At 51.6% G+C, this 25,899-nt stretch overlaps 1 pseudogene; it reads right to left on the bottom strand.

Annotated features, from left to right (window-relative positions):
• Nucleotides 1–371: 371 nt before the first annotated feature.
• LOC144109869 (uncharacterized) overlaps nucleotides 372–25,899 on the bottom strand; it is a 37,258-nt pseudogene continuing 11,730 nt past the window's right edge.

Below are 25,899 nucleotides of genomic sequence, written 5' to 3'. Positions count from 1 at the left end.
CAAGTGTAAAGAGGCGTTCGAGGTTAATTTATAGGCACTTAGGGTGGCTATATACATTTAGGATGAAGAGACGCTTCGCTCGAGCATGTTGCGGCAAAATCTCAATTAGAAGGCAATCAATACTTTCAATCACTATGAAATGGGAGCTAGGGGTGATTGAACAACGAACTAAAATGCTACACGAGAGAGTGTGGGGGATGTGGGCAGAACAGCAGTATAGCAGGGTAAGGTAAGTGGGTTTGAGGGTTCCTGCAGTGCACGGATGTCGGGGCCTGTAGCGCAGGACAGCATTTGGTGGGCCAAGTGAGGCTTCTGGCCACAGCACTAGCAGTTCCACGGCCAGAGTGTAAGATTACGGCTTGGCCCCGTAACTAGGGCGTGGGGGCCTGAGCTACGGCAGGGATAGCGTTGTCCTGTCCTTCCGGAGCTCTGGGCTTCTTTCGTGTTTGGGGTGAGGTCGCGCTTTGGGAGGCTGGTTTCGTAAGTGCTGAGCCGAGATTTAAGATCGTTATATTGGTCAGAGAATCCTTGGGATAGCACGTCGAGTCGGTTTTTAAGAACACCATTACCTTGTGTTATGCGGATTACCGCTTATTTCAGGGTTGCACATTCCTGGTTGATGTGACTTATAGCGTCCTGAAATTTTACCCCGAAGCGAGCAGCAAAGGACTCAAGCAGGGTCGATATGCTTTCTAGTGAGATGGGCGTGGAGCGAGGGGGCGTTCTGTGTGGAGGTGAATTTGTAGATAGTTCTGTGTCAGCCTTCATTGCTGGCAAATCAGGAGAAGAAGTAGGTTCGGAGTGCCTGGGCGAAATTTGGGCAGTGGGTGGGTTGGAAGGGGGAGTTTGGGATGTGGTAGGAGCGGGGGTAAATGGAATGGGAGATCCGTTGGCAAGAGCACTTATCTAGACTTCCAGTCTTGTGTGCGTTGTCGAATGGCGTCGGCTTCTGCTCGGGCTGCTGTAGCTTCTGCTTTAGCCACCGTTGCCTCCTCTTGGGATTTTACCAGGGCTCGTTGCACATTGGGAGTTACTGTCATGGATGTCATGTGGCCGTGCGAAGAGAGGGAGGTGTTCCAGATTTGTTTCAACGGCACTGCCCAAGCTCGCTTGTGTTGGTTGGGCTTGATGAATCCGGACGATAATTAGGGAAAAGTGCACCTGGCTGCGACCGCTTCTTGCTCCTGAAATTGTGCCTGGCTGGGCTCTTTTCATGACACGGTGAAGGTTTATCCCCTTGCGGGATCCCGTGCCGGTAAGCTGAGGGTCCTCGCACAGAATGCACTGGGCGTGCAAGGAGAGTCTTGTTCCAAATGTTGCGTTCCACAGGGGGGGGGGGGGGGCAAAGATTGGTATTTTTTATTTTATTTATTTTATTTATGAAATACTGCGGACACTAAGTCTAAGCAGGGTGGGTGTACAAGTGAGCGAAATAAGAAAGAAATAACACTGGAAAATAGACAGAAATAGCACTAATTGGTTAGACCTCATGGGGCAATGGTTGGTTTTATTTGATTCCAATCTGTTATAGTTCGTGGGAAAAATGAAAAATTCTCGGTGTCTGTTTTGGCGAATATAGGGGTTAGAAAACTAGGGTGGTAATGTCGAGTTTGTCTTGCAGATAACGGCTTTAAGTATAATAATGGGCTTGGGCATACGTTGTGGCCGTGACCCGGATGTCTGCAGTTAGTGCAGGCATCCAGACTGCCGCAGTATGGGGTGCAGCGGTGTATGGTTCCCATGTATTTGGTGGAGTGAGGGACCGTAGGTGCGTCGAAGGTGAGTAAGATGGAGTGCGTCTTTCCAATGCGGCGTGCTGCTGGTATGCAGTGCTCCGGGTTTCTTCTGACCAGGTCTTGGTAGAGTTGCGTTGGGGTCTCATCATCATAGGCGTTCGTGATCGCTCCTCTGGTAGCCCGCGGTGGGGGAGCCACGTAAGCTACGCACGGGTAGGTGTGGTCTCTAATGGTCATAGCGTTTTGGGAACCTCCGCTGCTGGGAAGTGTGTTGTTGCCAAGGTGAAAGTATTGTTTGTCGGGTGGATACGCAGGCAGAAGTCGTCCGGTGGGATGATTTTCAGATGGGTGTGCACTGCCTTAAAGAGTCGAAATGTTGGGATGTCTTGTAGTCGTTGTTCACCTCGGGGGCGAATGACTACTCGAGTAGCGTTGGGTGGGAGCGGTGGCAGCTGCTGGCTGCGCTGCACTGTGAGGCGAGCCTCATTTGTGGCAGGTGGTAGGCGGGCTGGCGTCTTGCGCTGCCCGTTGCGGTTGCTGCGTAGCGCGTCGAGGAATTAGAGCGGGGAAAGGAATGGGTGGGCACAACCAATTTGAATGGCCCGCTTTTTGGATTCGTGAAAACGAACCTATGCTGCCATTTCGTTCCCTGACGCCATACTCACATAGTTCCGTCTCTATCTACCATACTGGACCGTGACCTCATCATTGGCACGCGGCAGGTTGTTGTTACTACAATGCCATTGTAGATGGTGCTGCAAGTCACAATGCAATAGGGTGCCTCGATGCCAGCGCCGCCGGGGTGAAGACAACTTCAGCGGCGCCGCCATATTGAATCACACGGGATCAACGGCGCTAGCGTTTGTAACGGCGCCGTTCATGCTCTCGGCGCGCTTCAAAGTGCTTTAATTTGAAATGCCTTTTGCAGCGAGAGCTACACTGGGCTACCAGTCTAGCATTTCGCGGTACATGGGAGAGCCAAGTTATGATTCAATATGGCGGCGTCGCTTAAGTTGTCTCCACCCGGCTCTGGCATCGAGGCACCCTACAATGCGAGATGTGCAGTTTTCTAGTTGCTTCCACAGATCGCGCTGTGATCTCAGGACGGTTGCAGACCCCACGAAATCTCGAAACGTGCTGAGTAAGAGCTAACGCTCTTAAAAGCAAAGTTATTAGGACCGCTCCTTGTGGGGCTCCCCGATTAGACAGAGAGTAAGGCTGAGAGGCGATATCCCCAAGGTGGAGATCTGCTGTGCGTTTCTGGAGGAAGGCCTCAATATATTGCCATATGCGGGTGCCACAGCCCGTGGTGGCTATAGCTCGCGTAGCGGCTGTACGGCGCTTAGTGGTGAAGGGGCTCTGAAACACCTTCCGAAGAGAGTACCTGAACTCAATCAATCACTCCACTGTGTTGCCAAAATCTTAGTCAAATAATACACTTCTACAAGCAGGAGAGGAACCACAATCACGCGCTGAAATTGGCGAGCCCTTCCCGGCTACATTTTCATGCTCGCACCCTCCTCCGTCGCTCGCACCTGCGTATAAAAGTTCACAGGTGGTTATTGGTTAGATTCTTTGACACGTCAGGCAGCTACTGTGGCCGCGGCCAATAAGCCGTGTAACTCAGGCGGGTCAGGAAGCACCGCTCCCATAGGTGGGGCCGGCGGAGGAACGCCGACCTTCCAGCGTGCAAAAAGTGTCAAGAGGAGAGATAATAAAATAATAAAATTCAAAATTTGGCCATACATAATTCAGCTTCTAGAAAGCGCACAAAAAATTCTTGCTGAACAATATTTGGGAAGCGGCATTTAACATCCCAGGCATACTGCAACCGAAGCCCCCTGAAGCCAAATTGAACGTTGGAGAGAAAGCCTGTTGTTTCCAGGAACGGTTGCAGGCAATTGAGAAAGGCATGCTCAAAGAGCTTGCCGAGACAGATCGTTTAGGAGATGGGACGCAAATTTTGAAGAGTGAGGGGTTTGCCCGGTTTGGGCATAAATCGCATGCTGGCATGCGTCCAGGCTGATGGTAGCGTCCCAGCATGCCACTGGTTATGAAAGAGCTCCGTGGTTTCCTGGAGGAAGACTTCGTCCAGATCGAGTAGTGCCTTGTACGTTATGTCACCCGGCCACGGCGCCGTAGAGCGGCTAATACTAAATAGTGCTCGGCGGTCTTCATTTAAGGTGTTATCGGCATCAAGTTCCTGGTTAGGTAGATATAGATTGAGTGGACCTGCTGACTGAAGGGATGTGGGTATATAGGTGTCCCTGAGATGCCAAATTACGACGGTGTCCATTTTTGGAGCTCTAGTTTTATTAGACGCTGTGTGTTTACGTGTGTCAGAGATATAGAGGATTTTTATGTCTAAGAGAGCGCGTAGGAGAGCCCAAATGCGTTTAGTGCTTAATGTAACATTGAGGTCGTCACAAAAGGTTGCCCAGGCTGCACGGGCTAGCGTGTGCGCGTATTCTTCTGCCTCCCGAGTCAGAGCACCAATGCGGAGTCTCAATTTACAATTGTGTCGCTGGTGACGCCAGCGCATGAGAAGTCCCTGTGTGGTCTCTCATAGATAAGCCAGATTCGAATCAACCTGCGGTGCCGTAGGGTTGTTTTTAATGAGTTTGCTGTTCACTTGAATGGCCTCCACCAGAGGGTCTGTCCAGTCGGTGACAGAACGGGGTTCGGTAGAATCAGCTGCCAAATATGAGCGCCATTTATCCCAATCAGTGATAAGCTGCGAACGAGGGTTAAAAATCTTGGAATCGTAAGCAATAGTAGTGTATACTGGAAAGTCGTCACTCCCAAGGCTCTCTTGAAACACTTTGTGTGAGAGAGAGAGAGAGAGAAAGACGAAAAGGCAGAGAGGTTAACTAGGCAGCGCCCAGTATGCTACCCTACACGTGGGATGGGGAACGGAGGGAGAGACAGAAAGGGGAGAGAACAAAGGAAGTTGATCACTTTTGCAAATGTCTGTTGGCCGTTGCTTGCAGGGTACATAGGGCAGACACTGATAGTCCACAATCTTGCACTCAGTTCTGAGTCCTTCAATAACTTCAGAAGCGCCTTCAAAGCTGTCCTCTCGATGAAGGCTTACTCCAAGGACCCATAATCTTGGCTTCAGTAGGGGGCCGAGGATCTAAACGGCGGAGTGTTGCAGCCGGGATCGCACGCTCACGCTGAAACCGAGAAAAATTACAAAGAAGGTGTTCTATAGTTTCGTCGCACCCACAGATCTCACACACAGGAGAGTCTGCCATTGCGATTAAGTGGGAGTAAGCATTTGTGAACGCCACTCCCAAACACAGGCGACACTACAGCGTAGCATCGCAGCGGGAGAGGCCGGACGGAGAACTGAGTTGGAGTAAGGGGTCTGGGCGGTGCAGACGGCAAGTGGAGTTGCTAGTAGAAGACCATGACGCTAAAAGCTCTTTTCGGCCAAGAATTCGCAGATGTCTTGCTGCGTCGGCCCTTGTCAACGGTATCTGGACTATGTTGACACTGCCGTCAGCCGCTCGAGCTGCAGCGTAAGATGCGTCGTTTCCAACAATGCCAGAGAGTCCCGGTATCCACTAGAAGACGATGTCATGACCCTCTTCCTGCGCCTGGTGTTGGAGATGTCTTAATTAGGCTACGAGTTGATCGTGATCGCCATGGCGTAAAGTAGAATTAAGACACTGTAAGGCTGCTTTTGAGTCACAGAACACAGCCTACTTCTGGGGTGTTTGTGCACCGAAGCATTGCAAAGCCGCACGAAGAGCGGCCACTTGTGATCCGGTGGAGGTTGTCCGATGCGGAGTTGGCTGGATAATACTGGTCTGTCTCGCAGGAATAACCACGGCGTAGGTTGAAACTGTACCTGAGACCGAGCCATCTGTATACACATGAGTGCGGTCACTATATGCGGCGTGGAGTGGGCAGAGTGTCAACTGTTTAATGGCCGGTGTCGATAAGTCTGATTTTTTCGTTATGCCCGGAATTGTAAGACGCACGCATGGCTCCCGTAGACAGCATAGCGCAAAGGAAGGCCGCGCTGCCGGGGTAAACAGTGATGGGATGGACGACTGGTGGGCTGCTAAAACCTTTGAAAACTCTTCGTGTGGTCTTTGATTCGCCATTGACACAAGGTGGTGCTGGGGAATCCTTGTTAGCTGCCGTATGTGGATCCGCAGGGTGTCAAGGGTTATATACGTCGAGAGTGGGTAGTCCTGGGCGATTGCTATGGTAGCAACTGTCTATGCGCTGCGAGGGAGACATAGGCGTGTGCGAAGTGCCTGACCTTGTATAGTTTGGAGGGCACGCAAATTCGTCTTGCATGTGCTTGAAAGCACTGGTGTATTATACCACAAAATCCCAAAAAGATTGCTCTGTAGAGTTGCAGCATTGATAGAATCGGCAATTTCTTTGATTTGCCGCCAAGAAATCTGAGTAGGCGTGTGATAGAGATCAGCTTTTCTTTACAATGCTGCGATGCGGGCTCCATGATAAATTCCGATCTATAACAATTCCTAAAAGAAACGATGAGATGCACGATAGGCAGTGACAAGGCCGTCAATATTTAGCGAATAACGAGTCACACTTTTGCGCGTAAATGCCACTCTAGAGCATTCTCGGCTGACACACTCAGGCCTTGCTCTCGGAGATAGGATGAAGTTATGATTGCTGCCCTCTGAAGTCTCAGAGGAGGCAAAGATGCAGATGTCATCGGCATACATACAGATATGGACGGTATTAGGTAGGCACTCCTGGAGTCTTATAAGTGTTCGATTAAACAAAGTAGGACTTGGCACTCCGCCCTAGGGTACGCCCAGGTAGGTGTAATGCGCGGGCGTGGAGCCATCTTCACACATAATAAAAAATGTCGTTTTGGTCAGATAGCTTTGGATCCACCTATACATCCGTCCACCGATTCCAACAGCCTCTAGCGCATCAAAGATGGCCTCATGTGTCACGTTATCGTATGCACCTTTAATATAAAAAAGTGCCGCGCACATGCGCTTCTCGTGTTTCTGTTTCTATACTGTGGGCACGAGATCAATGACGTTGTCTATAGAGGATAGACCCCGTCGGTAACCCGCCATGACATTAGGATACACGTTATTGTATTCAAGATACCACTCAAGACGCGCCAGAATCATTCGTTCCATGACTTTTCCAACAAAACTGGCCAAAGCTATTGGCCTGTATGATGGCAGGTCGAGCGGCGATTTCTCTGGTTTTAGTAATGGTATCATGCGACTGGATTTCCACTGAGGAGGAACTACTCCCTCTTGCCTCGAGTAGTTTAAAGGCTGAGTAGCTCTCTACGCGCGTCGTGGCCAAAGCGGTTCAGCGCAGCATATGTAATGCCGTCTGCACCTGGTGCAGACGAACGCTTACATTCTGCAAGAGCAGCATCAAGTTCCTCACGAGTAAAAACAACATCCATCGCTGAATCCCGTGCCGCAGGAGGAACACAGAACCCGAGGTAGTCACTGCACCCGCGATCTTCCTGCAGAAGTCAGTTGTAACTTCAATCTGATGACGGTTTTGATGTAGAGCAAACGCATAGAAAGGCTGTCTTTGCTTTGGAAGCGTTCGAAGCCCCCGCACTGTACGCAAAATGAGGGGCATGGGCTTTCGAGGATCCAGAGATTGAGAGAATGACTTCCAGCGCTGTTCCACCAGCGTGTCTATTCGTCGCTTCATTTTCCTCTCCACACGACGCGCCTCTCTGAGGTCCGTTTTGCATTTGGTCCGTCTGTAACGTCTTTCTCCACGCCGACGAATAGCGCATAGGCGGTCTAATTCGAAATCAAATTCGGTACGCATTCTAGCTGACGTGAGGAAGCCTCTAGCAGCCTTCATTGCTGTTGCTACAATGTCCTCCAAATTGGAAGCGAGGGCTTCTTTGCACGCCTCTTCCATTCGAGTTTTAAATGCCGTCCAATCGATGTGCGCGTGTTTAGCTGGGCCGGACGCCCCAAGATCTGGAATCTTGAGGTAGGTGGGTATGTGGTCACTTCCGTGGGTCTCCACAGCACAAAACCACTGGACACACTGGCGCAGAGACCGCGAAGCAAGCGTCAGGTCTAGGCAACTGCTATATAAACTGCCTCGCAGGTATGTCGGGCTGCCGTAATTCATTACGTAAAGTTCATTTTCTGAAGCAAATAAGGCCAGATTCCTCCCTTTGGCAATGATTATAGGACTTCCCCACAGTTGGTAGTGAGCGTTGAAATCTCCGCTAATGATCCAAGGAGCCCGGATTGAATTCATAATTGTCTTTAACCTCTCATAGTCCAATTGAGAGGAGGGGAGACATATGCCATAATCAGTGTGAACTCTATGGATCCTTTTTTGACTATTAAACACTCCTACTGATTGTCATTGTGGGGTTGAACTGGGCAGCAAACGTACGTTATATTGGTTCGGATGTAGACCAGAACTTTGCTGCGCTCCTCGCATGTCGTAGCAAAGAAGGGCTCGTACCCGGAAAGCCTGATTGCTTGAGATTAGTTCGGTTCACAGATGACTAATATCTGGAAGTGGTTGTTGAAAACATATTGCCGAAAACTTGCGATTCATGCCTTTAGGCCTCTTGCGTTCCACTGGAAGACCGCAGCGCCCCTGACTTCCTCACAAAACGTGGGAAGCTGGCCAGCCAGTCTGTTTTAAAGATCTTGTAGTGCTGGAACCAGAGAGTCCAGCGCCAGTAAGACGCTTCGGGCGGTTGACAATTGCGGGGCCTGTATCAGCGGGCGAATGGCGTTGGTCACTGTCCTGAGGATCACGAGGGCTTGGCGATGTTGCTCTGGGAGCCCTTCTCTAACGACAGGTGAGCTCTGCGATGGGAGCTTGCGCTGAGGAGGATCAGCAGGACGTAACGGCGGAAGGGCAGGCCAAGCATACGCACATGAAGAGGTCTGATTATCCTAGGCGATATTTCGCGGACTGGACACCCTTGTACGTGGCGGCACGGGAGGAGGTTGAAAAGGAGGTGCCGTGGGCGCGTCGATGCGGTTGCTTTTTGTAATAGACTTTCTTGAATTCTTGCGGCGAGAGCGCCTTTTCCGAACAGTCGCGGCCGTTTCATGGTGCGTAAAATTGTCCTGAACCATTTGCTTTAGAACGGCACGCTCATTTTTTAAGCGCGGACAATTCTTAGATGAGGCATCATGAGGCCCGTTGCAGTTGGAACACTTAAAAACTTGCGCATTACAGCACTCAGTACTGTGAGCTCCGGCACAACGAGAGCACCGGTTGAGCTGTTTCGGGTGAAACTTATGACAATGCTAGTTGGTACGGTGGGGTTTGTGATGAGGCCAAGGTTGTAATCAGCCATTGTTGTAGAAATGAGGTTTCCTTTGTAGGTATCGGAGGTGTATCCTCAGTGCATTAAATTCACCCACTACAAGTAGCTTTCATTAACGAAAGGCGCCCAGCATGCCCGAAATAGCTCTGCCTTTATGTTTGGGATTGCTGTAGATGTTACGAATAGTGAGGCCATATTTGTGCCCGTGTTGCAAATGGGTCGCAAGCCCCAAGGGTAGCGTTGGCCTGGCGGCCTGGAGAACAGCTGGAAACATCCGAAGGTCCTGGCAACGGATGAGTCGACTGCCAACAGAACAACTTGTTTATTCTAGCATCGCAAAAGAGCAGCCGGTCAGGGCGACCACGTTACTTGACGGAAGAAATCGAAGCCTCCTTTGGCGTCCGGGGCAGCTGCCTTTATACCCTCGGAGTCGAGGGCAAGAAGGAACGGCTCGGGATAAGGCGCACGAGACGGCGACGCACGGACATGATGAGACGTGACGCGTCCGCCGGGCCGGCGCCGGTCAGACCTCCTCGCCTCCCAGTTGGGGAGCTCCTCTCCCCGGCTGCCGCGCTTTGACAAGCGTGGGCACCAACATGCACACACACACACGCACACACGAAGACACGTGGCATTGAAACCTGCCTGGACGCGCTTAGCGGGAGGTGTTGCAGCAGCGCTGAACGGGCCAAAATGACCGCCACTTTGAACGAAGCCCCGGCGTCCGTTGCATCCGCGCCGGCTATACCGCGCGTCGTAGGCGAAACGTAACAGACCGCCCCGCCGGGAGAAGGAGATCCCGATGGTCAGGGTACTGCATCCGCTGTCCGGAGGGATGTCGCTCGATGATGCTCGTAATCGAAATCGGTCGTCCCCCGGCGTTGCTTGAGCGCAGCGCACAGAGAAGGCCTCGTTCTCAGGTTCAGGTTCACACAGAGCACTGAAAAGTGACTTCGGGAGAGTTGCCATTTTTGTTCTCGTTCCCAGCAAGCGTTAGAACTATGCCGAAACGCAACCGCTCAGTCAGCAAGCACGACACAACCCTGACTAAGCTCTGCCAGGCTCTTTCGCCTTTTATACTACTGCCTAGTTCCTTATAGTTGTCAAGCAGCACTCAAAACGCGTCCACAAATGGGAAAATTGCACTAGAAAGCACGTCATCGCTTTGAAACATTAAACAAAAGCAATATGTTAAAAATCCTGCCTCAGGAAGAAAACATCAGTAACAAACAACTTTGAGGTGGATTCCTACGTTAGGGGCCTCGACTTAAGCCATCGGCGTTACCGTTGAGACTCCCCTTTTTGAAACGCACCTCAAAGGAATATTGTTGCAAAGCGAGGCTCCAGCGCAGGAGGCGGCCATTTTTGGGAGAGATGGTCTGCAGCCATTGGAGAGGGCAGTGATCCGTCTCAATGATAAACCTCGAGCCGGCTAGGTAGCATAACAATTTCTGAACGGCCCACACGAGACACGCACACTCTTTCTCGGTGGCGCTGTACGCCTGCTCACGACAGGTCAGCTTACGACTAGCATACAGGACGGGGTGTTCCACTTCTCCATTTTCCCGTTGGCACAGTACAACGCCCATGCCTCGCTCGCTAGCATCGCACTGAACAACGAACCCTTTTGTGTAGTCTGGCGATCGTAGCACGGGCTGGCTTGTTAGGGCGCTCTTTAGGGCGCTAAAAGCTCTTTCTTTTGTCTCGCCCCAGACGACTGTTTGGGGCTCTGTTTTTCTTAGAGCATCCGTCAGGGGAGCCGCGATATCGAAGTACCTGGGGATGTACTCTGATAGTAGCCGGCGACACCTAAGAACGACCGAATATCGGTCTTCGTGCGCGGTTGCGGGAAGTCTCGCACAGCGGACACCTTTATTTCAGAGGGGCGGCGACGACCCTGTCCAATCACGTGACCGAGGTAGACAACCTCGGCCTGTGCTAATTGGCACTTGGTAGCCTTGACTGTCAAGCCCGCTTCGCGCAGGCGGGTTAGCACTGCCCGCAAGTGTGCCATATGCTCAGACCAGGATGCGGAGAATATCGCTACGTCGTCTAAATACGGTAAAGCGAATTCTTCCTGTCCCCGCAACACTTTGTCCATGAGGCTTGAAAAGCAGTTTGGCGCATTCTTCAAACCAAAACTCAAAACTTTAGGACGGAATGTTCCCATTGGTGAAATGAACGCCGCATACCTACTAGCCTCTTCTGTAAGTGGAACCTGCCAATAACCCCTGACAAGATCTAGGGTGGAAATAAACTGAGCGCTACTAACTTGCCCAAGGCGCTCCTCGATGTTTGGGATCGGATAAATTTGATCCTTAGTGATGGAATTAAGCCTGCGGTAGACGACGCAAGGACGAGGTTCCTTGCCCGGTACCTCAACTAAAATCAAAGGGGAGGTATAATCACTCTCACCCGCCTCAATAACACCGAGCTGTAGCATTTTCTTTACCTCAGCCTCCATAATATCGCGCTTGCGGGGTGACACCCGGAACGCCTTGGATCGTACTGGCTCTGGGGAGGTAAGTTCTATTTCATGAGTAAGGACAGAAGTCCTACCAGGCCTCTCAGAGAACTGACCTTGAAACTCTTGTAAGAGTTGGTGTAGTTCGGTTTTCTGCTCAGGCGACAGCGGTGCTTTACTGATTAAGTCACTAATGACCTTATCGGTGTCTTCCCTGTTCGTCACTGAGCCTAGTCCCGGAAGCTCGACGGGAACGTTTACCATCATACACACCACTGCTTCCCGTTGTCTATAGGGTTTGAGCAGATTACAGTAGTAAACTTGCTGTGCTTTCCGTTTTCCTGGCAAACTCACCACGTAGTTAACGTCCCACAGTTTTTGAACAATCCGTGCTGGGCCCTCCCACTGCACGTCGAGTTTGTTTTTTAGCAATGTGCGCAATAGCATTACCTCATCGCCCACCCCAAAACGACGGGCCCTGGCTGTCCGATCATAATAAACCTTGGCCCTCTGCTGGGCCTTTTCCATTGCTTCACCTGACAACTTCTGTGCCCTTCTTAAGCGTTCGAGAAGCCTAAGCAAGTAATCGACCACGACTGGGTCGTCGCCCCTTCCTTCCCACGAGTCTCGAAGCATGCGAAGCGGAGACCGCAGCGAGCGACCGTACACCAGCTCAGCTGGCGAAAACCCCGTAGCCGCATGCGGCGCGGTCCTTAATGCAAACATCACCCCAGGCAGACACAGCTCCCAATCACTTTGTTTTTCAAAACACAATGCTCTCAACACGCGCTTTATGACGGAGTGGAGCTTCTCAACGGAATTCGACTGTGGGTGGTACACTGAGCTGTGTAACAGCTTTCCACCACACCTTTTGAGAAAGGCTGTCGTCAAAGCGCTAGTAAACACTGTGCCCTGATCTGACTGGATTTCCGCAGGAAAACCAACTCGCGCAAATATGGACAGTAGTGCATTGACTATCTCAACTGAGCTGAGTTCTTTAAGCGGCACTGCTTCAGGGAACTTTGTCGCTGGGCAGATTACAGTCGAAATGTGTCTGTACCCCGTGGCTGTTACCGGCAGAGGTCCCACTGTATCCATAACGAGCCGTCTAAAAGGCTCCGTAATGATAGGTACCAACTTCAACGGCGCCCTCGATTTGTCCCCTGGTTTTCCAACCCGCTGACAGGTGTCACATGTCCTCACAAAGTGTTCTGCGTCACGAAAACACCCTGGCCAATAGTACTCTTGCAAGTGACGGTCCTTAGTCTTCTTCACTCCTAGGTGTCCGGACCACGAACCCCCATGCGACAAGCGTAACAGATCCTGACGGTAGCACTGAGTCACGATCAGCTGATCGAACTCCACTCCCCTGCGGTCTAGATACTTCCGGTACAGGACCCCACCTCTTTCCACAAAACGAGCATTTTTCTTGGCGATACCTTCCTTGACATTGCAGCGCATGTTTTCTAGGCTGCCATCCTTTTTTTGCTCGGCTATCAAAGCCGACCGGCTGACTTTTAGCAACCTATTAAGTCCATCTGACGTAGGCGCGATGAGCAAATCTGCAGATAGCTCTTCTAACTTTCCCGTGTCGGGCATTTCCTCTCCAGTACCTGGTGCCTTCAACGCTACAGGCTCAATTTTATTCAGTTCGGACGTGCTCTGAATATCAGCTTGCAGCGCCTGCGACCCTTTCTCATTGTTCGACAACGTCGGCCCCGCAACTACCGCCTTTGCAGCGAGCTCCCGAACTCTCGATCTGGTTAAGGCCTGAACGATAGCCTCACCAAACAAAAGCCCACTCTCGCGCAGGAGGTGATCGGACCTTTTCGAAAATAGGCACGGGGACTGGGGGGGGGCAGCATAGTTGACACTGCGGCCTCCGTCTCAAGTGCTCCGAAAGGTCCTTCAATAAGCACTTTTGCTACGGGCAGACACACGCTATGAGCTTCCACGGCTTGCTTGATCCATGCGCACTCGCCCGTGAACATATCGGGTTCTACGTAAGAGGGGTGAACTACATCCATTGTAGCTGCGGAATCACGAAGCATTCGGCACTCTTTCCCGTTCACGAGGAAGTCTCACATGTAAGGCTCGAGAAGCTTCATGTTCTCGTCAGTGCTGCATAATGACAAAAACACAACTTTTGTTTTTGTTTCTGGACACTGCGCCGAAAAGTGACCCGGCTTCTGACACGTATAACACACGCGCGCTTGCCTCGTCTCGAACCGCTTTCTGCGTTCGGCTTCGGCTGCCGCCGTCTCCTTACGTTCGGTCGGACTGCTTTCACTCGCATCCGCACTACGTGTGTCCCCCCTTGCTCTCATGTGTGTGAACTTCGGCCTATCAGACTTGGAGCCAAATTCACCCTTTTGACCGTCCTAAGCTCCGCGAGCCCGACGCGTTACAAACTCCTCGGCTAGCTCGGCGGCTTTAGCCACTGTACTAACGTCTGGCCTATCCAAGACCCAGTACCGCACGTTCTCAGGTAACCGACTATAAAACTGTTCCGGCCCGAAACACTGCACAATTTTCTCGTGGTCACCAAACGCTTTCTCTTCTTTGAGCCACTCCTGCATGTTTGACATAAGCCTGTAGGCAAACTCTGTATATGACTCAGTTCTGCCTTTTTCATTTTGCCGAAACTTCCGACGGAACGCCTCCGCTGACAGCCTGTACTTTTTTAGCAGACTCGATTTCACTTGGTCGAAATCCTCTGCCTCCTCTCTATTCAAGCGAACGACTACGTCGGCCGCCTCGCCGGGTAACAAAGTGAGCAAGCGCTGTGGCCACGTTTCCCGAGAGAACCCCTGCTTCTCGCACGTTCGCTCAAAGTTAACCAGGAACAAACCAATGTCCTCTCCAAGCTTAAACGGCCGCATCAGGTCAGTCATTTTGAAGGATACTCGTTCTCCTGCACCGCGTGCCTGACTTCCATTACGAGCGCGTTTCATGTCTACCTCGAGACGCTTCATTTCCAAAGCGTGTTGACAGTCGCGCTCTTCTTTCTCTTTAACTTTTTGTTCTTTTACGTTCGCGCTCGTCTTTCTCTTTTTGCTCTTTACGTTCGCGCTCGTCTTTCTCTTTTTGCTCTTTACGTTCGCGCTCGTCTTTCTCTTTTTGCTCTTTACGTTCGCGCTCCTGTATTTTTGCCCTCTCCTCAATGGTCTCAAGGCATTCCGACAGCTCGTCATCCTCAGCCTCCAATTCAAGAATAGCCCTTAGCAGTTCTGGTTTTCTGAGTTTGTCTGAGACATCCAGACCCAACTCTCTTGCAAGCTCCAGCAATTTCGGTTTGCGCAACGACTTCAAATCCATGGCTGCTCCGAATGCTGCTTTCTCTACTGCCTACTATTTCTTGCCGCAAACTAACCCGGCAGCAACGACAACCACAATTACCAGCTCTGTTTCTGACACTAACAAAAGCCTGGCAAAACTCAGAAGAAGAAAGCCCCGCACTCACCAAACCTCGCAGCCAAGAATTCCGCGCAGTCGTTCCGCTGCAGGCAACCAGTCATCGCACAGGGCTCGTTGCACTGCTCCCGGATGGTCGTTGTGCTGTTCAGCATACACTCGACCGCATATCTTCGCTGCTGGCCTCCGTTGTCGGGATCTCACCGCTGGCAACCAGTTGTTGCAAGTGGGCCGCAAGCCCCAAGGGTAGCGTTGGCCTGGCGGCCTGGGGCACAGCTGGAAACATCCGGAGGTCCTGGCAAAGGATGAGTCGACTGCCAACAGAACAACTTGTTTATTCTAGCATCGCAAAAGAGCAGCCCGTCAGGGCGACCACGTTACTTGACGGAAAAAATCGAAGCCTCCTTTGGCGTCCGGGGCAGCTGCCTTTATACCCTCGAAGTCGAGGGCAAGAAGGAACGGCTCGGGATGAGGCGCACGAGACGGCGACGCACGGACATGTTGAGACGTGACGCGTCCGCCGGGCCGGCGCCGGTCAGACCTCCTCGCCTCCCAGTTGGGGAGCTCCTCTCCCCGGCTGCTGCGCTTTGACAAGCGTTGGCACCAACATGCACACACGAAGACACGTGGCATTGAAACCTGCCTGGACGCGCTTGGCGGGAGGCGTTGCGGCAGCGCTGAACGGGCCAAAATGACCGCCACTTTGAACGAAGCCCCGGCGTCCGTTGCATCCGCGCCGGCTATACCGCGCGTCGTAGGCGAAACGTAACACCCGGGTGAGATGAACCCTATCGAGGTATATTGAGTGCCCTTGCTGTCGGGAGTGGTTGTCGGTGTGCGGTCAAGCACCGGCATTGATGCGAGTGTCAGGATGGTCGTACGTGGCGCAAGGGCTGTCGTGTGGTAACCGCAAATATGAATGAAATTTGTTTCCCTCTCTTGCAGAGCGATGACAAGGGGGGGGGGGGATTACGGCAGTTTGAGATATATGCTGCTAGCTGCTCTTGTCTTCGGCGTATGCTGCGACAGTTCCATTGCCATATTCATTGTTTTTGTTGGTGTAGTGGATTGGCGTCGCCGCCGACCTTAATGCGTGCTATTGTTCAGTGTCATATTTCTCGCCTGAAGATACTGGATGAGGACGGGCAGCGGCTTGAACTGTGCGCGGCTTGCGAGGCAATTCCTATAAATTACAAGTTAGAAAAGCTTGTTGATGCCGGCTTCATGCTTTTGCAAGCGAGTGTTGGTCGTAGTTTCCATCCTGTCAGTCAGGGACTGCATCAGCTGCGGCTGGGCTTGTATGAGCTGTTACTGCATCGCTCCGATTTGTTAAGCTGCTAGAGTGCTGATTATGCAAGTGATTTCTGAGTGACATTCAGCGGAAAGTGAGTATTGTTTTACCGCCTCTTGAGGTGTAATGGGGAGGGGGCTCATGGGTTGAATAAGGGGAAGTAGTGGAGGCAGCTTGGACGGGCAACTCACCCTTTTTAGCAGGGCCGGCTTCTTTTTCGGGCGTAGCGTTCCGGAGTGACTGCGCTTCCTAGGTCTTCTGAATGCGAGCTGCGGAATCACTGGCTTTCGAGGCAGAAGCCCATGGCTCAGTGGCGTCCGGCTTGGTATCACTGGGCCACAGAAAGGGTTGGAGTTGTGCGAAATAGCGTTCCGAAGTTTTATTCCAGCATTCAAGCTGTCCACATTGTGTTTTTTCGTGTGGTTTTGACTATCTCCTTTTTTCGACTGTTTCGGGTTCTCGGACTCCATGGCCTGCTCCAAAGGTGTCTAGGCGGCCGTGGTGACCGACGGGTTCTCCTTCCTCAGCGGTGAGAGGGGTGGCCATTCTTCTGTGCTTCGGTTACGAGGTTTCTTTGTATGGACGGTGAGTTCCTTGCGTGTACCGTTGTTCAGATTCACTTTCGTGGTCAGTGTCGTTCTCTTGCTATACCTTTGCGGTGGTCCCGCCCGGTTGACTTAGTTCAATTTGGGCCTATTCTTATTCCTGGTTCGATGCTCACTCTTGTACTCCTGCTCCGTCTTGTGTTGCTGCGCAGTCATTGGCTTCTGCTCAGTCATTTGGTTCTTCTGCACATCTAGAAGAGTACTCTGAGCAGCAACATCTCCATAAGAATGGCCTCGGGTTCCGGCATCATCAGTTTTGCCTGTCTTTTTCCCTGTTTTGGTGTAATTCCTCTGTCTTGCCGGACAGTTCGTACCAGTGGTGGAGTGGTTGGATGTGTCGCAGACGATGGAGCGCTTTGTGCAATCTACATGTCCTGGTGGATGATTGCGTATTCCGGACTTGTCGCATCTTTCCTCCTGCGGAGTGGGGCTAATGTCAGCACGGTGTCCTGTTTTCAGGCAGCATCCGACGACCTGCATCACTGGTGGGAATGGTCTGCACCTGTATTCTATACCGCTGAGGTAGACAAATCGTAATACTGCTTGGCCTTCTAAGGTATAGAGACATGCTCCCTTTGTGCCGAAAGGCCTCAATTGAATGCTGTTTATTTGTTGGGGACATATTTCGGTGAAATTTAGCAATTCCTGTTTTGGTGGTATCGGTAAGGAGCCGATAGTAATGTCTTTACATGAGTTGTCTGGTTGGGCTGCATAAGCATTCACTGAATATTCCTTTCCTCCTAGATTGATTGCTTTGATGTTGCATGCCTGTTCAGTGATGTCCGGATCCGGGGTGCTCAGAATAGCGATGTTTTGCTCCGGCTTGACTCTGACCCTGGCATCGTGGGCTAATTGGCGGCCGACCTTGAACTGGAAAGCAGCAAATAGCTACCTACCGGAAATAACCTGCAGCGTCACCCCTCGGCGTAGACGTATTACCACCTTGTAATCATCATGCGGCCGCCTCGGAAATTTGACGCGGCGTGCTGGTCTTTCCGCAGGTGTGTGTGCTTCTCACATATATTACGCAGCCTAAATTAAATTTTAAAGGAAAGAGGTGTGAAGAAGACGACTTGTATTAACCGAAGAATAAAGATGAAGAAGAAGCATTCCGTGAGTTGGAGAGAGGTGATTGGTGGAGAAGCATTCGGTGAGGTGGAGAGAGATGATTGGTGGAGAAGAGAAGAAGACGACGACAAGGCTTACGTGGACTAACGCCGGGGCTATAAAAGGGGCGAGGGAGGGCGAGGCACGGGGGGAACAGCAGACAAGCGGAGGCTCCGGCGGGTCAGGGACGGATCGGCTGGAAGAGAGCGACGCCGGCTACTGCTCCGCTGAGCTCGCGTTCTGCGGCTTCGCATCGTGGACTTCCTGCCGTGCCTGAGCCCGTTCCGGGGAGTCAACGGAGGACGCTACCACCTGCTACGGCCTGGGGTGTCTCCAGCGCTGTTGCCACCCATCCGGGTGGTGCCCCCAGCGCCAACAACACCGGCATCACCTTCACGGGCGCTTGGACCGGGAGCTTGTACGACGCAGCCAGCGACACCGCCTACAACGCCAGCCCAAGCACGCCAAACGCCGCCTCGACGCCGGATACTGGATCCATACACCACCGCAGCCGCACCGAACCAACCGTGAACACGAACGCCGACCACTAACAGTAGAACGCTAGTAGTAGACGCTGATAGGAATGTTGCCGGGTCGTATGTATTTATGTATGTCTTTGTGTTTTCTGTTAGTTTTGTTAGTTTGGTGTTCTAGTGTGTGTGTCACGTAGAGTGTATTAAATGTGCGTTTGTGTGGGTACACCAGTCGCCTAGTCCCTTCTTTCGGTCCGAGTGTTCTCCGGGGAGATCCGTTACAGGTTCGAATCGTTTTTTGTTTGTCGGTCATCCTGAATCATGCCGCAGCCTTCGGGTAAGCTTCAGTCATGTCTCGTGTCGTCCATTCAAAACGCGAGTTTGAGTACGAGTTCTCCTGCGGAGTCCCGTGCGGTAGGCCCCCTCTGTTGTTTGGTAAATTGGTTTTGGGGGGAAAGGAAATGCCGCAGTACCTGTCACATTTGGCGGACACCTGAACAGCACCGTAAGGGAAGGGATAAAGGAGGGACTAAGAGAAGAAAGGAAGAAAGGGGTTCCAGTGTTTTGGTGGTCCAAATTACGGGCGTGGCGTCTTGGGTTTCCATGCCGGCAATTTCGTGGCCTCCCTGTGTTGCCGTAGGCAGCGAGCACGACCCGCTGTCTGAATGGGAAGGCAGCGCCGTCGGTCATATGATGCCTTGACCTCGAACGCCGCTCCGCCGTGCGCCGCCGAGGTGGCGTCAGGCTTAGTGCGGCGACTCCGCCTCGGAGGTCCTCGTAAGCTGTTTGTGCAAAATACAGCGTACTCACGGACAAAGAATTCCTCGTAGAGGTCGCTTGGGTGTTCACGAGTGCCTGAGGTAGAAATTGCGCGAACTACGACGGGTAATTGGGAGAATAAAGCAGGAAGTTCGAAAAGTCATTGTGAAGCGCGTCCGCTCCACTCGTCTCCCTCAGCGTTCCTCCTTATAAAGAGCTTGACCACTGAAAGATTTTGAGGTTTTGAACAGACCGTTATTTTGATATTCAAAGGGTAACTCAGAAAAATATAAAATATCTAGATTACTACGCCTCTGCAGCCCAGCATAGTTAAATATCGGGGCTCTGAAGTTCAGTCTGAGCCGATAACTTCTGATGCCCAAATACGGCCTCCTGGAATTTGCTTTCTTTTAGATTGCATTAAAAATTAATAGGCTGCTTTCTACTTACTCGTAACAAAGGCCTTGACGACACCTTTCCTACAGACCTTTCTCTTGGCAGTAGTCAGTGCATTCCTACAGACCTTTCTCTTGGCAGTAGTCAGTGCACTAAACAAAATGGCTGCGGTTTAGCTATGGTCAAACCTGGAATGACGCGATAGCTACATCCGGCCGAGTAGAACTTGCTCAGCCGAATGGCAAAATCAGTCTTCCGCCACTCCGCTTTTCTGGGCTTTCCTTCTTCCTTGTAGTCCCAGTTAACTCGGCGTATGCGCACATCTGCTTGTTGCAGCTGTTTCGCGCGGCGCCACCGGCAGCAGCAGCTGCTCCGAACCAGCTGACCAACCCCTTGACTAACCACATGAGCAACGGCGCCGCCACGGAGCTCAAGTGGTACCACGCTGAAAGGTCCAAGTGGTGGCACAGTGTTGCTATCACTACAAAAAAGAAATGTTCGAAAGACGACTCTTACGCTCAGAAGAACCGGCAAGCGTCCTTCTGGGCACCAGTCAAAGGCTGCACGGTTCGAAGATATCGTAGCTCTAGGAGGCAGTTTCTCACATTAAGAAGCAGATTGCAAAACCATAGTCGTCAAGAAACGTGGATTGGTTACTGAGAGGAGATTTAGAGACAGTGTACGAAAAGGAGCCTTTGTTTCCGTTTTGAATTCAGCAAGCATGCTGGGCACGGTGATTATGAATCCCTTTCGACGGCATAAATTTTGCTCCATTTTAATGCGGTTATTTTGTTGGCGCCCAAGCAAGTTTTCATACAATAGAGTAACGCTACGTTCTTGAAGGAAAGGGAAGCTCACACATTTGCAACCATAGAATACCATTCATTCATGCGTGTTCACAGGAGTGCGACATGGCAGTGATTGCACCATTGCAGTGTTGCTTGAATGCAGTTATTGGCGATTTTTCCCGAAATCGACGCCACGCTGCGACGGCGCCACCAACTAGTCTAAGAAGGATCGGCAGCGCGTTGAAGCAACTGTATGCTCCCTTGCGAGTTCTTCGCAGGCGTATATCCAGACGTAGTTGTCACGGAGTAGAACATTCTTGCGTGTTAGTTGGTTCATTGCAGAAAAAAGGTTAGTACTGCGTTAGTTCCTCGTTCGCTAGTCGTGTCTAATTCGCGCAGTACTAAGCTTTTTTCTGTTATTGTCACAGTTTGCCGATAAAAGTATTGGCTGCTTACGCGACACCGACGCCACACACACACAGGCGGCTCCGTGAGCGCATGCACGAAGATTCATCCTGACAGCCTAGAGTCGCTGCCAGCTGCTGGTGTTGCGCAGCCAGTACGTTCGGATGTCGCCCCCGGAACGTCATGACAAAAAGGAAGGCTGGAAACACTGCTGCACGCCTTTTTGTACGCCAGCGAGTTGGAAAGCCAGGAAATGTTATTCCATTGCTTAACTACTGCTAGCAGCCCGAGGAGATGGCAGATCTGGGTGCAGAAAGTAAGGACTGGCAAGGCAGTCACAGCGTAGATAGTCGTCCGTTCGCACAATTTTTGGAGAAACGACTTCTTTCTTCCAGGTAACTACTCCTTGTCATTACAGCTTTATTTGTTTTTATTGAATGACTAGGGTAATAATCGTGCCTGGGCGCATTACTTGCTGCCGCGATGGAACCGCATTGCTCGCAAAATTGTACTCATGCTGCAAATGCAGAGCCGCCATAATATTTTATCGTTTTTGCGTATTGTGTCTTCTCTTTCTAAACATTCGTGTTTCCCAAACCGTAAAATAGAACCTCAAAGCGAAGAAACCCCCGCTACCATCGCCGGCATGCCTCCGAGGGCACGTTCCGACTCGACTGTATCGAGTTCACGCCGCAACGTACAGATGTGAGCAGGCTTGTACCGAAGAGCTCGAGTGGTTCTCTGCAGAGCGAATGAAGGAAATTTTACAGAAGGTACTTCGTTTCACGGCCTGTGTTCGCGCTGAAACGAAGCCTAGTAGAAACGAAAGCAATGAATGAGCGCTTGGCCCTTAACGGAGCACTGGCGCTCTATGATTTGCTCTGCTGGATAGCGCTCCAGTGCTCTAAACAAGTCTGCTCACGAATGTACATACAAGGACATCGCTTGCTCGACGGAAGTGATGGCCACAGGTTAATACTGCTGTGGTTCAGGTTCCTGAATCGAAATCCAGGCACACGATGGTCGTAAGGGAAACCATAGCGAGACGTTTTATCTTTCATCATCATCCCAAAAACCAATTTACCTCCACTACTGTACCTCCTTCTTCTTTTCTTTCACTCTCTCCTTTATACTTTCCCTTTCGGCGCGGCTCAGGTGTCCAACGATATATGAGACAGATACTGCGTCATTTCCTTTCCCCCCCAAAAAAAACAATCATTATTTTTAAATTAACGGTAAATTGGTTTTAGGGGAAAGAAAATGGCGCAGTATCTTTCTCACATATCGGCGGATACCTGAACCACGCCGTAAAGGAAGGGGTAAAGGAGGCAGTGAAGGAAGAAAGGAAGATAGAGGGGCCGTAGTGGAGGGCTCCAGAATAATTTCGAATACCCCCCCCCCCCCCCACTCCGTTTGTTTGATGCCCGGCAGGCCATACGGCCCACCTGATCTCCCACCTTGCGGAGCTTTTTCAGCGTGGTGGCAATCTTTCGGTTCCTGTGTATGTAGATTCCCAATACTGTGATTTCTTCGTGTTCAGCTTTCGGGCCATTAAGCAGGGAGAGGGCAAGTTTGGTTGTGCTCTTTGGATTGGGACGTATGTGCACGAATTCCAATTTTTCTCAGGGAGTGCTCAATGCCACCGCAGAGTGCGTAACCGTCCACAACAGCCGCCACTTGCTGCAGGTTAGCCTCCACTTCTTCAATCGATCCGTGTGTTGCCCAGAGGTTGATGTCGTGCGCGTACATGGCATGCTGCTGTCACCACTTCGCGCACTTTTGCTTGCGCTCCCAGACACCCTTAGAGCGGGGGCGGGGGGGGGGGGGTAGCGGCCTCCGTCACAAGGGAGATGCCCTCGACTCGGTGTGGCAAACTCAGCCGGAGACCAGCTACCAAGTGACAAGGGGTTGGTCGTTTGGTGCCCAGCTTTCGCCGGTCGCAAGCCAGAGAATTGGTCGGAGCCAAAGGTTCGCAAAACAAAACAAAGTTTATAGAGCGAATAGACGATACAAAGGATTGCACTATCACTCGTACGAGCACATACAAAGTGATTCACCAATACCATTCAACACGTGCAATGTAACACTTGAGAGAGAAAACAATTCAACAAAATCTTTGCACCTAAAGTGCACAAACATAGAGACAAATAAACAAAACACGATTTGTTCACCGGGCACTGCGAATGTCCGACGACCTCAGGAGCACGACGGGGCCGTCCTTGGCTGGTCGAGTACTGTTCTCCCGGGAGTCGAGCGGGCGCGCTTCTCGGAAGCTTAAACGGCGGCTCGGGCTAACAGACGGCGGTTGCAGCCCCTCATTTATAGGCTCGGACCGCGTCTGTTTGTTTTTCGCGCGAAGGCAGGCGCGCACATACACGCAGCTTTAACCGCACAAACACCTTCTCCTTCTTGCGCCGGGCGCGCGACCCCATTGGTCGAGCGCGGAAACCACTTTCTAGAACAATCTAGGTCATTCGTGGCACGCTCAGTCATCGGTGCCGGAGCGAAGGGGCGGGGAGGGTAACCTTTGGCGTGAAAGGTTACCCGCCCCGCCCCTTTCCGTGACAACAAGCAAAAACGTCTCCAACATTCGAGAAGAATCGACGCCGTGCGCGGCCATGCCCCCCGTGGCGCCGCGCCGGCAAGCTGAGTGGAAGGTTACAACCCCCGCTGTTTTTTTGTTTTATTTTACCGTGCGCGGGCGCAATTGCCTACGCGCAGCTCCGGATTTTTTTTAAGATGCGCCGAATTTTGTGACACTGCCCCTTCCGTTAAGAATATTGTGAAACAATATTCACAAAACACAAAATTCGTGCGCACATGCTTGCGCTCACAATCTATATGGCGGATGTCAGAATACATACATTTGTTAGCGGTCGCATTACTTACACGCCACGCGGACCCATCACGCCAGCACAAGACACTTAACGCTCCTTCGCAGCGACCACGAGGCGTCCCTCATCCGGCTCTCTTTCCGGCTCACGAGGTGGGCGCCGAGCGGAACGCCGCCTGGGGGGACCGCCTTCGAGCCACCCAGACTGGGGATCGGCTGCACATCCATTCTTAATCCTGTCTAAACACAGACCCCATGGCCCAAGACATTCGACTCCGCGCCACATAAACCACGCGTTCACGAGGGCTGCCCGCGCCCGTACTCCGAACTCCTAAATCTCCCAAGCCTCGGCATCACGCAAGCGAAGAACAACGACGTAACGTGAGCCGTCGACAGGCGCGCTGCGAGATTCCAAACTTCGACCGAGAGCATTTTCCGAGGGAGACGAACGAGAGACGGCGACGAAACGAGACGCGTCAGCACGGTCCTCCCAGCTCTGCAGATCCTTCGAACCTACTACGTATTAATGGACCAGTTCGTTTTACCCTTGTATCCGTAAGCTCAAATAAACCAGTTTGCTTTTATTCGAGAAGAATCCGGCCACTTCTTCGCTGACATGGCGCAGCCGACAGGATTCGAACCTGTTGTCAGCGAAGAAGTGGCCGGATTCTTCTCGATTAAAAGCAAACTGGTTTATTTGAGCTTACGGATACAAGGGTAAAACGAACTTGTCTTGGGCCATGGGGTCTGTGTTTAGACAGGATTAAGAATGGATGTGCAGCCGATCCCCAGTCTGGGTGGCTCGAAGGCGGTCCCCCCAGGCGGCGTTCCGCTCGGCGCCCACCTCGTGAGCCGGAAAGAGAGCCGGATGAGGGACGCCTCGTGGTCGCTGCGAAGGAGCGTTAAGTGTCTTGTGCTGGCGTGATGGGTCCGCGTGGCGTGTAAGTAATGCGACCGCTAACACATTCAATCATGTTCTTACATACGTGACACATGACAATAGTCACAATGTACTTCAACACATACCGCAACTCGCAATGCACATACCGCACTCTGCAACACATTAATACAGCACAAAGAGGAAGCACACAAGTTGAAGGTATTCCTGCGCCTATATTTCCACATTTGGCGTATGAAGTCGGTTCGGCATAAACTTGCCCCGCCCGAGATTTTGGAAGCGTTTGTGGTTCGCTTTCTAACGCGACTCTGGGTTTTCTTCAGTCGCGCGTGCTGATCGTTTTCCTCTTTCTACAGAGTTTTCTCTTCCGAATGCGGTTTTGGCTCTGTTTCCTACTCGTAGTCCTCTGAGTATTCCCCGCTAAGACTATGAGCCCTTCCTATTTTCTTTCGGCTGGCGCGTCTGTTGCGAACAGATTTAAGGCCAGTTCGCTCATGTCGCCTCCACTTATGTGTTTCTTCCTCTCTGCGCGTGCTCTTCTGTGTCCGCTTCCACACTGAGTCGCTTCTGAAAGTTTTCCTCGTTTGTCGCAGCTTCTTTTTCATTTTGCTGTGATGTTCGTGCACCTTGAATGCACCCGACTTAGGTGTCTTCACCTTTGTTCTGTTTCTTTCCAGTTTCTTCCTGAATTTTCTCCAGGGCTTCTGCATCTCGGGTTTACCCGCTTCGGTGGTGTCTGACTCGTTTTTCCTTTGTACTTCCTTCCACGATCTTCTTCGGGGCAAGCCGGTTTCCTTTTAATTTGCATCATTCGAGCTACGCTATCGTGATGAAGCCACTGTTTCAGTTACCTTTTGTATTTCATGGACTGAATTTCCTCTTTTCGATTCCTTCTGTTTTCTCTGGTTGCGTTTTCCTCGTGCCAAGTACTCGGAGCACAACTCTTTATCCATTGGAGATGCATTCTCTTTTGATTTCAATTCAGCTTCCGGTGATCCGTTCTTGGGCTCGCCTGTTTCAGTGCAGTCGTGCTTCATTGTTTGTACTGCACTTTCGCCTTTCTCACGGTCGCTACTGCAAGAATCAGGCGTACAGCACTCTGACTTCTCGGTGAAGCTTCTACTTTCTTCCTCAAGTTCAGGCGCCTGCTTTAAGGTTCCCTCTGGCTGAAGTTTCAGGTTGGCCTGCTCCACATTGCCTACTTCGTCGGTAGAAGCCACACTCTCACTTTCCGGAGAAAGCGACAATCCGGTCTGGTCTTCACTCTCTCTAATTTCAGCTGCAGGAACTGGCTGTTCCTCGACCAAACCATCGCTAGTGGCACTCGTTACAACCTCTTCCGTGCTGCTGACAACTCAAACAGGTTAGTCTTCCACCCGGCCTCTCCGGGGGTAAGCTACACTGGCTCCCTGACGTTGTTTAAACGCCGAACTTCAGCA

Source organism: Amblyomma americanum, chromosome 11, assembly GCF_052857255.1.
Source record: "Amblyomma americanum isolate KBUSLIRL-KWMA chromosome 11, ASM5285725v1, whole genome shotgun sequence".
Classification (NCBI taxonomy): domain Eukaryota; kingdom Metazoa; phylum Arthropoda; class Arachnida; order Ixodida; family Ixodidae; genus Amblyomma; species Amblyomma americanum.
This window is presented reverse-complemented; position numbering and strand designations above follow the sequence as displayed.